Source organism: Periophthalmus magnuspinnatus, chromosome 21 (assembly GCF_009829125.3).
Source record: "Periophthalmus magnuspinnatus isolate fPerMag1 chromosome 21, fPerMag1.2.pri, whole genome shotgun sequence".
In the NCBI taxonomy this organism is placed as follows: Eukaryota; Metazoa; Chordata; class Actinopteri; order Gobiiformes; family Gobiidae; genus Periophthalmus; species Periophthalmus magnuspinnatus.
This window is the reverse complement of record NC_047146.1, coordinates 12,712,332-12,724,244: the sequence shown is the minus strand read 5'-3', so window position 1 is coordinate 12,724,244 and position 11,913 is coordinate 12,712,332.

The window sequence follows — 11,913 nt, the reverse complement described above, 5'->3', positions numbered from 1 at the left end:
AGAGTCGGAGCAAAAGGAATGGTCTGTTTCTGCTCTGTAGCTCACACACAGGCCTGAACAGTATGTACACAGCTTATATACGCCCATACGCCTCATTGTGTCTGTAGCTTTTCATACAATCATTACATACATTTTAAAAGTAGCTGCAGACGACCTGTTGGACAGGACTGATGCTGGGAAGCTCGTCTTTTCTGGTGGATTACGAGGGACTTTTTATTACGCCGCGTCTACCTTCAAAACAGCGTCATGATTAAGATATTTTAACTCGAATTAGTAAGTGTATAGAGTCATGTACTTTAACTTCACATCACTTTTGAACAGTTACTTAATGTGGATGGTTCGAACCGCATCTCATTTTTGAAAAGAACTGAATCTTTTCTTATTTTTATACATTTTACACTGATTAACCTTAAACCAACACACAAGCAGAGCAGACAACTGAGAGCTTTGTGCACAAAACAGATTTGACATGATTATAACAGTCAGTTTATGATGATGATGATGATGATGATATTATTATTATTATTATTATTATTATTATTATTATTATTATTATTATTATTATTATTATTATTATTATTATTATTATTATTATTATTATTGTGCAATGTTCTATTTAGATCATTCCAAACTCTCCCACTCTCAGTTTGAACCATTTAAACAGATCCTAACGTTGGTTATTTCTCTCTGTGATTAAACTGTAGATAAAATACATTCTCACATTGGCTTCTGTCATATAAATAAATAGTAAAAAGAGCCAGTCTTTTGAATGGATTCAAAAGATTCTGATCCCCTACAAAAGCCCCCAAAAGGTCCTTTCACGACTTGTCTATCCTCCAACAATCACTCACACTGTCCTTCCATCGTTTTAAATGTTCTCAAAGTTTTCGCCCTTGTCGTCTTGATAAATGAAGCAGCGCCCGCTCAACAAATTCATCTGCATTTTCTCCTTCCTCTGTTTTTGCCCATTTCATTTGGTTTCAGGATCAAAACCTATGCCGCTGTCTGTGAAGCGTCCATAAGTATTGCTAATCTCACTGCATCCATTTTTTTTAGCGGTTTCCACTGAATTTAGCACATGCAGAAATGCTTAGTAAATATACCCCTTAAACTCACAACAAGAGCCAGCTGTTAGCACAATGCACGGACTATCATAAAGCTATAATGAAAGTACTTTTTAAGCTCTATGCCACAGTATAGGAGGCGATATGTTTTAATATATACATAACTTTGCCACCACAACACAACATGGCTTTCCAAGGTCATCAATAATGAACACAAATTACATAAAATATTAAGCTGACAATTATGCCCTATACATATTTTAAAGACATTGTAGATGTTTGCATATTTTAACATGTGGTCAGTGTGGGGTGCATGGGAGGCCATATGAGAGTCATTCATGAGTATGGGCAGAGTGACGTGGGGTGTTTTAAGGGCTCGAGTGCACGAATGTTTTTTCTATCGCCTTGGATCTTTTGGGTAAAACATGTTAATACAAAACACAATGGATTTTTTATATCTGTTTAGTGCTTAGTTGATGTAGGTAGACATAGAAAGACCTAAAATATACACCTTAAATTGAAAACTCTGCTCATTCAAAGATGTAATACCAGTATTTCGTTTTGAATTGTTAATTTCTTCATCAATGGCGCGAAATTTTTCATACAATTTCATCAGTTTGTTCATCACATTATAAAGGTCTTGTATTACGCAAAATCGACTGTTCTGAGTGTTTAAGCCATGTTAGAACGCTTGTTACCCTCCTCAAAAAAACACACCTAGAGTTGTGTTTTGTTTTATTCACACTGTTTGAGTAACAACTTTATTATTAGTCTGTCCACATTTCTAAAGCTCAAAATGCTCTGTTCCACCTTGTGATGTCATGAAGTGGTAGTTCTCAAGTTAACAGCTAACTTTACCCTTTAATTCAGTACACAATTGGAAATTCCAGGGTTGAAATTATTATCAAAAATGATTTCTAGTGAAGGTTTATGTGGTTTAAAAACAGAGTGGAGCACTTCCTGTATCACCTCATGACAATCACAAGGTGGAACAGCGTGGAGTGGTTTTCAGTTTGAGAGAAAAACTCAGCCTAAATATGCTGGATTTGCGTGTAAACATGTGTGAATGAAAGAAAACACAACTCCAGGGCTGTTTGTGATGAGGAAACAACATTATAACATAGATTAGATCAGGAAATATTCACCATCTAAAAACATATACAATAAAAAATAGTTCACATTAATTACCCACCGTAAAACCAACTGGTCTTTTCCAAACCAGTGAAACGCACGGTGGCTTTGTTATCCTTACACTGGGACTAAACAGGCCTTAACTTGTCGTGCAGTGTTCAGAAATAGAAGGAAACAAGCAGGGCCCTCTCACGGTGATGAGCGATTGATTACTACACAATTAGGAGTGAAAGCAGCGAGCAGGCCCCTCCTCCTAATTACCACCTCCGCCGCTAAAGGAACATGATCACATAGTAGGAGTTTGTTCCTTCTGAGCAGATCGATACGGAGTACTCACTGAGACTGTATCCATGAATATGAAACGGATTTGACAAGAGCACAGACTGCAATAGGGGAGCAGGTCACAGGTATATTAACTACGAAGTTTAAGTACTTCTCTGTGAGTACAAAAGGTGTCAATATAAAAAAGCAATGGATGAAATCAGCATTTATAAGGATCTTTCTAGTTTGGCTTATACTGTATTCTGTTCTCGCCATACTAAGATTTGTAGTTTGGGGTTTAGGTCCACAGTTCTGCCGTGGAATTGGGTGACTATTTAAGACCTGCTGTGACCTTGGACCAGAGGTATTTTCCATGTAAAGTGTATTGATTTTTAGAACAATCCTACTGAAACACCTGAATTCCAGTGATAAATCTTAATATTCAAAGCCATCCGCACCCCGTGGAACTTCTACCTGTGCGAGAAAGACGGGAGGGGGGCGGGTATTTGTCACCGGAACAGTGCTACTTTCATAAATACGGTGGTTTTGGGGCGTTTTTGTGGGCATTCTTGAGTCGCTGAAACCTGACAACCCTCGTATCACTGGATAACCTACTGAATCAAAACGATGCAATGTTCCTTTCCCCTTTCATTTTTCATAACGTCGACGTAGTATTGACGTACAAAGCGTGTAGCATCCCCCTATTAAGACAATGGAGATTCACAATGACTAATTAAGGGCTTGTTTCGGCGAAGGCACCAGGCAGCTTCAGTCCCCCTCCACAATTAGAAGACAGGCCCCGACATCTTCCTGATTGGTCCCTCCTCTCAACACCCTCCAACCCCCCTCCCCTCACACCTCCTGGCCATTATTGGATTCACTTAGCTGATGAAAACCCCGTGTGCTGAGTACGGAAAGCCAGGAGAACCAGAATACAATCAGGCGCGTCACAGAGAGGAGGGGGGAGAAAAACACAGATGGGTGTCTTAGCAGTCGAAGCACGGGTTTGAAGAGCTCCTTGGTCTAATGGAAAGAACCCTCACAATCAGATTTAAGCAGCGTTCCAGTCCTAACAGCAAGGTCTTAGGTGGTCATGCAAATTAACCTTCAGGGGAGCCCATTTGGAAAGATTAAAAACATTAGATATAGAAAATGCGAGAAGAATTGTGTCAGGGAAGGAAGGGAAGTGGGTTGCAGGTGGGAGATTGCACACTGAGGAGACCTAATGTATTAAAGGAAACCTATAAGGCAAAAATGGACTTTTTAGCACCTTTAACTATGCTATAATTGCTTCCCTTTCTCATTTACCCAGTCAAAGTTATATTTAGAGCGATTCGTGCATGTCTCCTATATTTAAGACATCACTGCTTTGATCAACCTGCTTTCAGTGCTACCGACATACGCCCACTGCTCTGTACTTACTTCATTTCCAATTTGTTTTCGTAATTGGTGAAACACTAACTGGGTTGTACAATTTTACAAGCTGGAAGTGACAGAGCTTGTTTTTTTGTGATTAAAAATGTCCAAATAATGAGACAAAATCACTATATGTCTTGTTTAAATGTGCTGCAATATGTATTCATCCATTTATTAAATAACAAAGTACCGTATTAATAGTAATGAGGCATTCATCTAATTGTATGTGGCTTTTCTAGAAGCTCAAAGGCACATACAAGCAAGTGTGTGTCCTGCCCAGGGGCACAAGAGCAATATGCAAATTAAATGTGGTTAGATAACAAACATATCCTGGTGACATTATAATGCATGGCCATATACTACTACATTTCAGATTCAGAAAACTGTATTCTACCCCAAAGGGATGGTAATTCTTTTGTAGTCCATGCCATACATTCAATCAAACACCATAAGAAATAATCCCAGAGAAATAAGTCAATGAATGGATCAGCAAAGCACAGTTATAGTGACAGTAAAGGCCTGAGTGAACAACAGCTGCCTGAGATTGTCACAGGCAGATGTTTCCTTCAAAATACCTTTTTCTTTGTGGAAGTCTGAATTACGTTTCTTAGATACTTTATTCTGTATGAAGTAAATTATGTAAAAGAATTAAAAGTTAGATAAAGGTCCTTCAAAACATGTTCTTTCTTTGACATCATAGACTATATTTAAGTGGACCGAGCAAACCTGCGAGCCGCTGTGTTCCAAATAGGAAGTGAGCATGGACGCACTTCCTGCTCAACTTTGGCTCCAATTCACTTTACATTGAAAAAACTCTGGCCCTTCTATCTGTAACTGCTGCTGTCAGACTCATCATTTTGGTTTTAAAACATTCATATTAATCCACTCTACATAATCCTTAAGTTTTTATTTGGCTATTTTATTTGCAAATCAAGATATAATAACAGACCAATGAGGTGCGTTCTTTCCCCCAAGGTCACTCCCCCTAGCAGCAGGTTTGATTGACAGCATTGCTAAGCGCCTGCTCCTCGCTAAAACCGGCAGTGCGGGGAGGACGGACTGTTACCTCCAACATCCTCGCTTCATCTGTTGAGGGTAATATGAAACTTGGCTCTAAATTTCGCCCCTATAAACGCTAACCTTGATGAGCTTCGTTTGACTGGAGCCGAACGCTATGGGCGACATCACACTCAGTCTGTTTCTTTATACAGTCTATATAGGACTTGCATTTTTGATCAACATTTTGGCATTCGTATAAACTGAAAATTCATTCATATAAAATCTCAATGGCATACTGTATTCTTAGATTGTCTCGTGGCCAAATTATTTCACTCTTGCTTTACTCTGCTTGCCCTGGGACCATAGTAACACACACACACACACATAGCACACATAGTCATTTGTGAATCCTTGTTAGTTCTTAGAAAAATGTGTTTTCTATGGCCCCATTACCAGCTGTAACTCAAAGCGTGTGTCATTACTGCTGTCTGCCTGCCCCAATCAACTCGACCGCTATCCTGGCAATTACCTACAGCAGCAAAACACGTTGAAGATTTGAGCTGATTCTTGGAGCGCTTCTGTAACTCACCGTCAACCCGCAACCTTTAGGCTCTTGAAAATCGCTTACATTACTCAAAAATCTTACACTAAGCAGTACTTGTACCACCCTACAGAAGTGTGGAGGCCTCCGGAGCACCAATCACTTTTTACCTTGGAGAGCTGTGCCGAACCAGAGATAGCTATAGATAAGGCTTCCATTAGAGCTATTTTCTTCAGTGGGTTAATGGACTCCCTTGGCTTGGTACGGTTCACTATCTTATCCAGCAGAGCCAGTAAACCAGGCCGGGTTTTGTACCAACAAGTGTGAGAGAGTCCCTATGCTCCCCCGCTGAGTACCCGCAAGGCCCCGATGTACCGATGCTATAAATATCTCTTCACCGTAAACCTATAGAGGGAGACAAAAGAATGTGCATTACTTGTCATCCGTCAAGATTTAGTCCTAAAGTTGTCTCGGATTAAACGTCTTTGGATAAATGAGTAATCAGTTGTTGAGTAAAATGGTTAAAAGAACTGGAAAATGCGGTGGTAGCTAGTAACAACATGAACTGTGAGTTCATATTTTGGGACTAGAAGTTAAAGCGGAACTAAAGTCACTGATGTTTCAATGACATTATTACTGTGTCTAGTTCTTATTGGCATTTTTTGTAGAAATTAGGTACATTTGCAGCTTTCTGGTTAAATACGTCTACACCTATGTGTTCTGTCGTCTGTGGCCACTGCAATTTCAAGTAGTTTATGACATCACGCAAGACTGCCCTGATATTTCTGATTTCAAACACCTGCCTACAGGGCGGAGTTTTGATATATCTGGACACCAAAGACACTGGTCTTATACCCCCAGACCCCGCCCTTCCTCTCCCCTCACTCTCTTCTTCAGTCCTCCAGGTACTGCTCAGTTTAGCAGCTCTATTTGAAATGTGGTTGTGGGCGGAGTTTATGTGTTTACCCTCACTTTAAATGAATTTTGTTGTTTTTTCACATCATTGAACTAACCATCTGTCATTATTGAGCAGGTACAGCTGCTCTGTGGGAACTGTGATAAACATTGGTTAGTTACTTATACTTTGGCTCAAAGGTGCACTCTAACTTTTCTGGTGGAGGGTAGAAAACCACCTTGAGTCCATGGAGTCCAGCAAAGTTACATAGTTCATCTTTAAACCCTTTATTGTATGAACTGCCAAATGTTGTCTTGTTGCCATGTTCTCTACCCACTCACTGAAAACCCACTCTGGTCAGTTGTCTTATTTTCATGAAAAACTGCAGTGTGCCTAAATTACTTGCAGATGGGAAAGTTGATTTATCTTAATAAATATATATTTATTTTTATATATTGTACAGATTTTTGCTTCTCTAAGCTGGTTGTTTTATACTATAGAGATTTTAAAATCAGGCTGTTACCTTGGCTTTGTTCTCTGCAATACTAATACTGATTATTAATCACTGACACTGAAGTGTGGTAAAAGCAATAACACTTTCATCTATGGATATATACGGCTATTCCCACTGCTCTGATGTGCCTGTCTTGTATTGATCGTCATGGTATGCTTTCCTGGTTTCCCATTTCCCTTTCTTAAAAATAATTTGGTTTGGCTTGACTGGACAAACCAGGGTCATTTCAGAGGTCACTCTCTTCAGCCTGTATATACGGGAATAATGAGCAGCTGTCAGGACCTGTGGGGAGCACAACGACATGTGCCTCTGCACACACACAGGCACACACACACACACACCCCCACACACAAACGCACACGTACACAAACACACACACATAGAGGAGGAGTCTGGAGATCAGCACAGAGTACAAGTGTACTACAAGTGTGCAGCTGACTGCAGATATAAGTTGTGCTGTTTGCAAAGCATTTTGTGGATAATAACCAATAGAGAAACTACTGGCAGGGACAACAGTTTTCATTCACTCAGACTCACAGTGCCATATGAATCATGGGAAAACAACTACATGAGAGTAGAAGAGGCTAACATTCAAACTAAAACATGTTCCTGACTAGTCCTGATAGTTCAAATCCCACCAGTAAAGAGGACCACAAAATAAAGTCATACAATTAATTTTGCCTTGTCAAAACACGCAGCTCAGATTCATTCACACTCTCCCTGATAATTCTTCCAGGTTATCAGGGAGAGAGCGGATATACATGTCAGTTACCCAGTGTAACTCTAGTTCTGTGTATTCATCTACAGTCTTTCTGCTCTTGGCTACCACTTGAGGCATAGCCTCACTCATAAAAGATGAAATAATGTACCGCTCCAATCATGTACGGGTGTAGTAACCCCACTGGGCCTAGATAAGACCCCTTGGACACTGGCTCTTTTACTTTAGAATCAAAATGCAGGAGAAAGAGGACAGGCCTGCTGGGTATGTAAGGCAGAACAGAAGTATATTTACAGCAGGTAACTAGACGATGTCATTACCTTTGCCTTCATGTCCAGGGTGAGAACTGAAATGTCTGTCATGTGTGTCTCTACAGGCTTCACTCTTGGCTCAAACATACAGTTTGTAGGGACTATGGAGATAAATGTAGTCCCAGCAGGCGTGACCTCACTCTGATCAGAGCTCACCCAGGGCAACAGCTGCCCACATGCACATGCACCCATAGGCAATAAGCACCCTTAGGTGAGGTGAAAAATGCTGCTCTACTAAGTCCATCCTCCTATGGAAAATTACACCACCTTTGAGTTTAATTCATGGAAACATTAGGACTAACCAGTCACCTCTGACATCACTCTACTTATTCCTACAAATGCTGTGCAGTGCATGTCCCTTTTAAATTAATACATTTGAATTCCAGGTGAAAATGGTAATATAATTTTTTCTCTGCAACATTTGGAACTGCGGGGTCGCCACAGAGGTCGTGCTCTCTCACCGGAATAACAAGCAGCTGTCAGCAGAGCCTTTATGAGCACACAATGCTAGGTGCGCTAACACAACAGGACAAAAGAGGTGAGGCTAGTCCATTATGTGGTAGAAAAGGGCCCAGGAAACCAGTCATATGTGCGTCTGCTTTTCTACTGTTAAAAGCCTGCCTTGTGAAGCATACTAATGACATGTAGATGTCGTTAAAAGCTGCAGGGGTACGCTAGTGTGATGTGGCATTTGCATTTTTGGGTTTGGCATAAAGAACAATTTGGACATTTAGTCTAAGTTTTATTCTCTTTCATACAAAAAAGGCAAAATGTGCAAACAGATAACATCACTTAGCAACCAATACATTGAAACGTTACAATCCTATTATAACACCATGCACTTTAGGGGAATAAAAAACAATAAACGTGAGTGAACTATGAAAAGAGGTGATTGAATTCGTACACTGAATGCCAAGTAGTAGATACTCGGCTAAAAATCAGTTTACAAGCAGCACTGGTAATATTCCAACCTTAGTGGCTTCCTCCCTTATTGGCCTGTGGGGTATTGTAGTTGAGAGGATCCAAGGGAGCCATGGTGATTTTCAAAACCCATGGCAAGCTTTGTTTTTTGTTTTTCGTAATGATAAACCAAAATATAATACTGTATCATCTTTTCAGATTTTTTTTTTCTTCCAGTTCAAGTTTGAAAGCGTCTTATAAAAATATCCATTGTAGAAAGCAGAGACATACAGGTTAACAGTAGAAATGGGTGCGTTACTTCCTGAAATGTATGAGAAATGTGTCCATTTACCACACAAAACAGTGACAACACAAATCGAAATCAGTCAGTATATAAAAAAATGCGCGATTAAAATTGAAAAGTACATTTAAAATTTATACATGTGCTACCAAGCTTTAGCAAATCGGCGCTAAATGAAAGCTAATATGTAATCCTATAGAGATGGGGTGCAAGTATAATTACTATTGATTTTTTAGGCGGTTTATAGTAACACAAACAAAAAGAAACTACACAAATGATGAAACAGATAATTTTTCTCATGAAACTGAACAACAAATAATACAAGAATATGAAACTCCCATCTGCAATCTGCAATTTTGTATGATAAGTATACATAGATAGTAATAGTATTAGCCAAATTATACTTTCTACTCCATTCACTTGCATTCTGTATTGTGTGATAAAGGATTGTGACATCTCTAGACACTTGAGAAAGCAATGCAACTTCTACATACAGTACGTACATACAATACATGATGGTCATGATTCAAACTGAAGTAGTCACCAGCTCATGGTCACGTAGGCCCAGGCATTAAAGGAGAAGCAAGTTACACTCAGGCGACCCATTTTTATAACTCGACAATCTGTACGTTTAAAAAGCAACTGTCAATTTATAAAGTGAACTTATTTCTGCTGTTGAAATCATAAGTCACTGCTCTGTTTCTGGTCAGGTATTGTTCAGAGGTAGTAGCAAGAAGAGCAATAGTTAATTTTACTCAGAAAATGCATAGAATTAAAACTACTGTCTAACAAATATATGGCTATTAGAGCTCGCTGATTGGACAAAACAAAACTACACTGAGTTTTTTCTTTTCCCTAGAATTTAACCATATTGGAATAAAAAAAACAAAAAAAACAAAAACATTACTTTCTTCTCCATTAATGCCAGATATGCTCATCCACAAAATTATCTTGCAAAACACATTTTCCAAACAGCACATTAACTTGATTATCCTAACACAACAAAAACATGTACAGTTTTCTAAAGGCACAAGCACCTGATCGTCCCTGGCACGATGACTTAATGTCCTGATGTTAAAGATGTACTGTGTGGTAGTTAAGCGTCTCCTTATAACCTTCAGTGCCGGTACATTGCTTACATTCATTTGAATCAATCTTGTTTTATTTAGGTTAGCCAAACAAAATAAGTAGGTCAGAGCTGCCTTGTGTTTTACATTCAATCTATGTAATTATATTTACTCTCTTTCAGTGCAGTAGTACACAACAGATTCATCGTCATTGACCACTTACATTTCACACGCGAATACATGTTTAATTGTGTTCCTTGTGTTCGTATTTACCATAGACTGTATATATAAATGGACATAGCAAAAAATCGACTATGGCTCCGATTCACTCTCTATTGAAAAAACGTCGCCCCCTCTCACCATAACTGCTGCTGTCAGGCTCGTCAGTTTGCTCTTAAAATGTTTGTATTAATCCACGCTACATGATCCTAGTATTTTTAAATTCGCTATTGTATCCGTAAATCAAGATATGAGCCTAAAAACAGACACATGAGGCGCCATCTTTCCCCCAGGTTGCTCCCGCTAGCGTTGGTAACAGGTCTGAACCACAGCATTGTTCCCTGATGTTACTTTCAACAGATCTTGCTCCAGATTGGCTCTTTGGTTGCTATGATACACACGGTCAGACTTCTAAATATGGAATTAGGCTCCAAATTCGCAGCTATGACCGCTAGCCTCGATTAGCTTCATTTGACTGGAGCATTATGGGTGACGTCACACTCACTTAAGTCCACTTCTTTATACAGTCTATGGCACGTACCTGTAGATACACCTGTTTTAATGCTATAAAATGCAAACTATATAATGTGAGGCACCTGAAAAAACATTATTATAACTAACAGCCCCTGATCATTTAGCCCTTTTATCAGGTTATCGAAATGCTAAGTCAATTAAGGTGAATTGGTGGCAAATTGCACTTCTTACAAACAAAACTAGTGCTAAACTTTTCACCATATGACGTTTAAAATTCAGAGTTGATTATATTTACCGCCATGTTTTATCATCCAATTAATATTAAAGCTGTACTGTGTAACCTTTTGGGTGGTTTCAATGGATCTCGTGGATATCATGTTTAGCGACAAGCATGTAGCACCACCGGACCATGTTACAGGTCAGATCTGTGGAGGGATAACATCACCATGGAGGCAAGCAGGTCTAGAGTCATCCATCAGAAAACGTTACACAGTGCACCTTTAAGTCCCAGAGCTATTCCTTTGCCTCAGTGTTTACTATAAAGACAACTCATGTGCCGTTGAGCAGTGAAGCCAAGAGTAGCCCCACTGACAATAATAAAGGCTGTGTATTTCGGGCATAAAAAACATTTATGTTGAAATAATGTAATTCCAAATATTTGTACTTAGGTTTGCTGCCATGGTAATTGTTAAAGAGGGGGTATTACACGTCTATGGGGTATTACTTGCTAACACTTTGCATATTTAGATCACCATGTTGCCTTTTATTGTTTTGAAAATACTATATTCACTGAAAACACTGTATTAACATGTTTAATAAGTTTACTTTTTGTTTTTGACACTCTCCGCACTAAGTCACTCCCCCTTCAGAGCGCTGTTTCAACACAATCGGGTTGTGAAAATATCACTGATGAAACTACTGCGCATCACATCAGGTTTGTGAAGTCATAGTTTGTCATTTTGTGTTATGCTTTTGTATAATTATGGAAAATTGGGGAGCACGGGTGACGTAGGCTTGTGGGTGGAGCAATGGATAGGATCGTACTGCTAACCGTTAGGAAGGTTCGAACAGGACCCACACACACATAAAACCACTTATAACA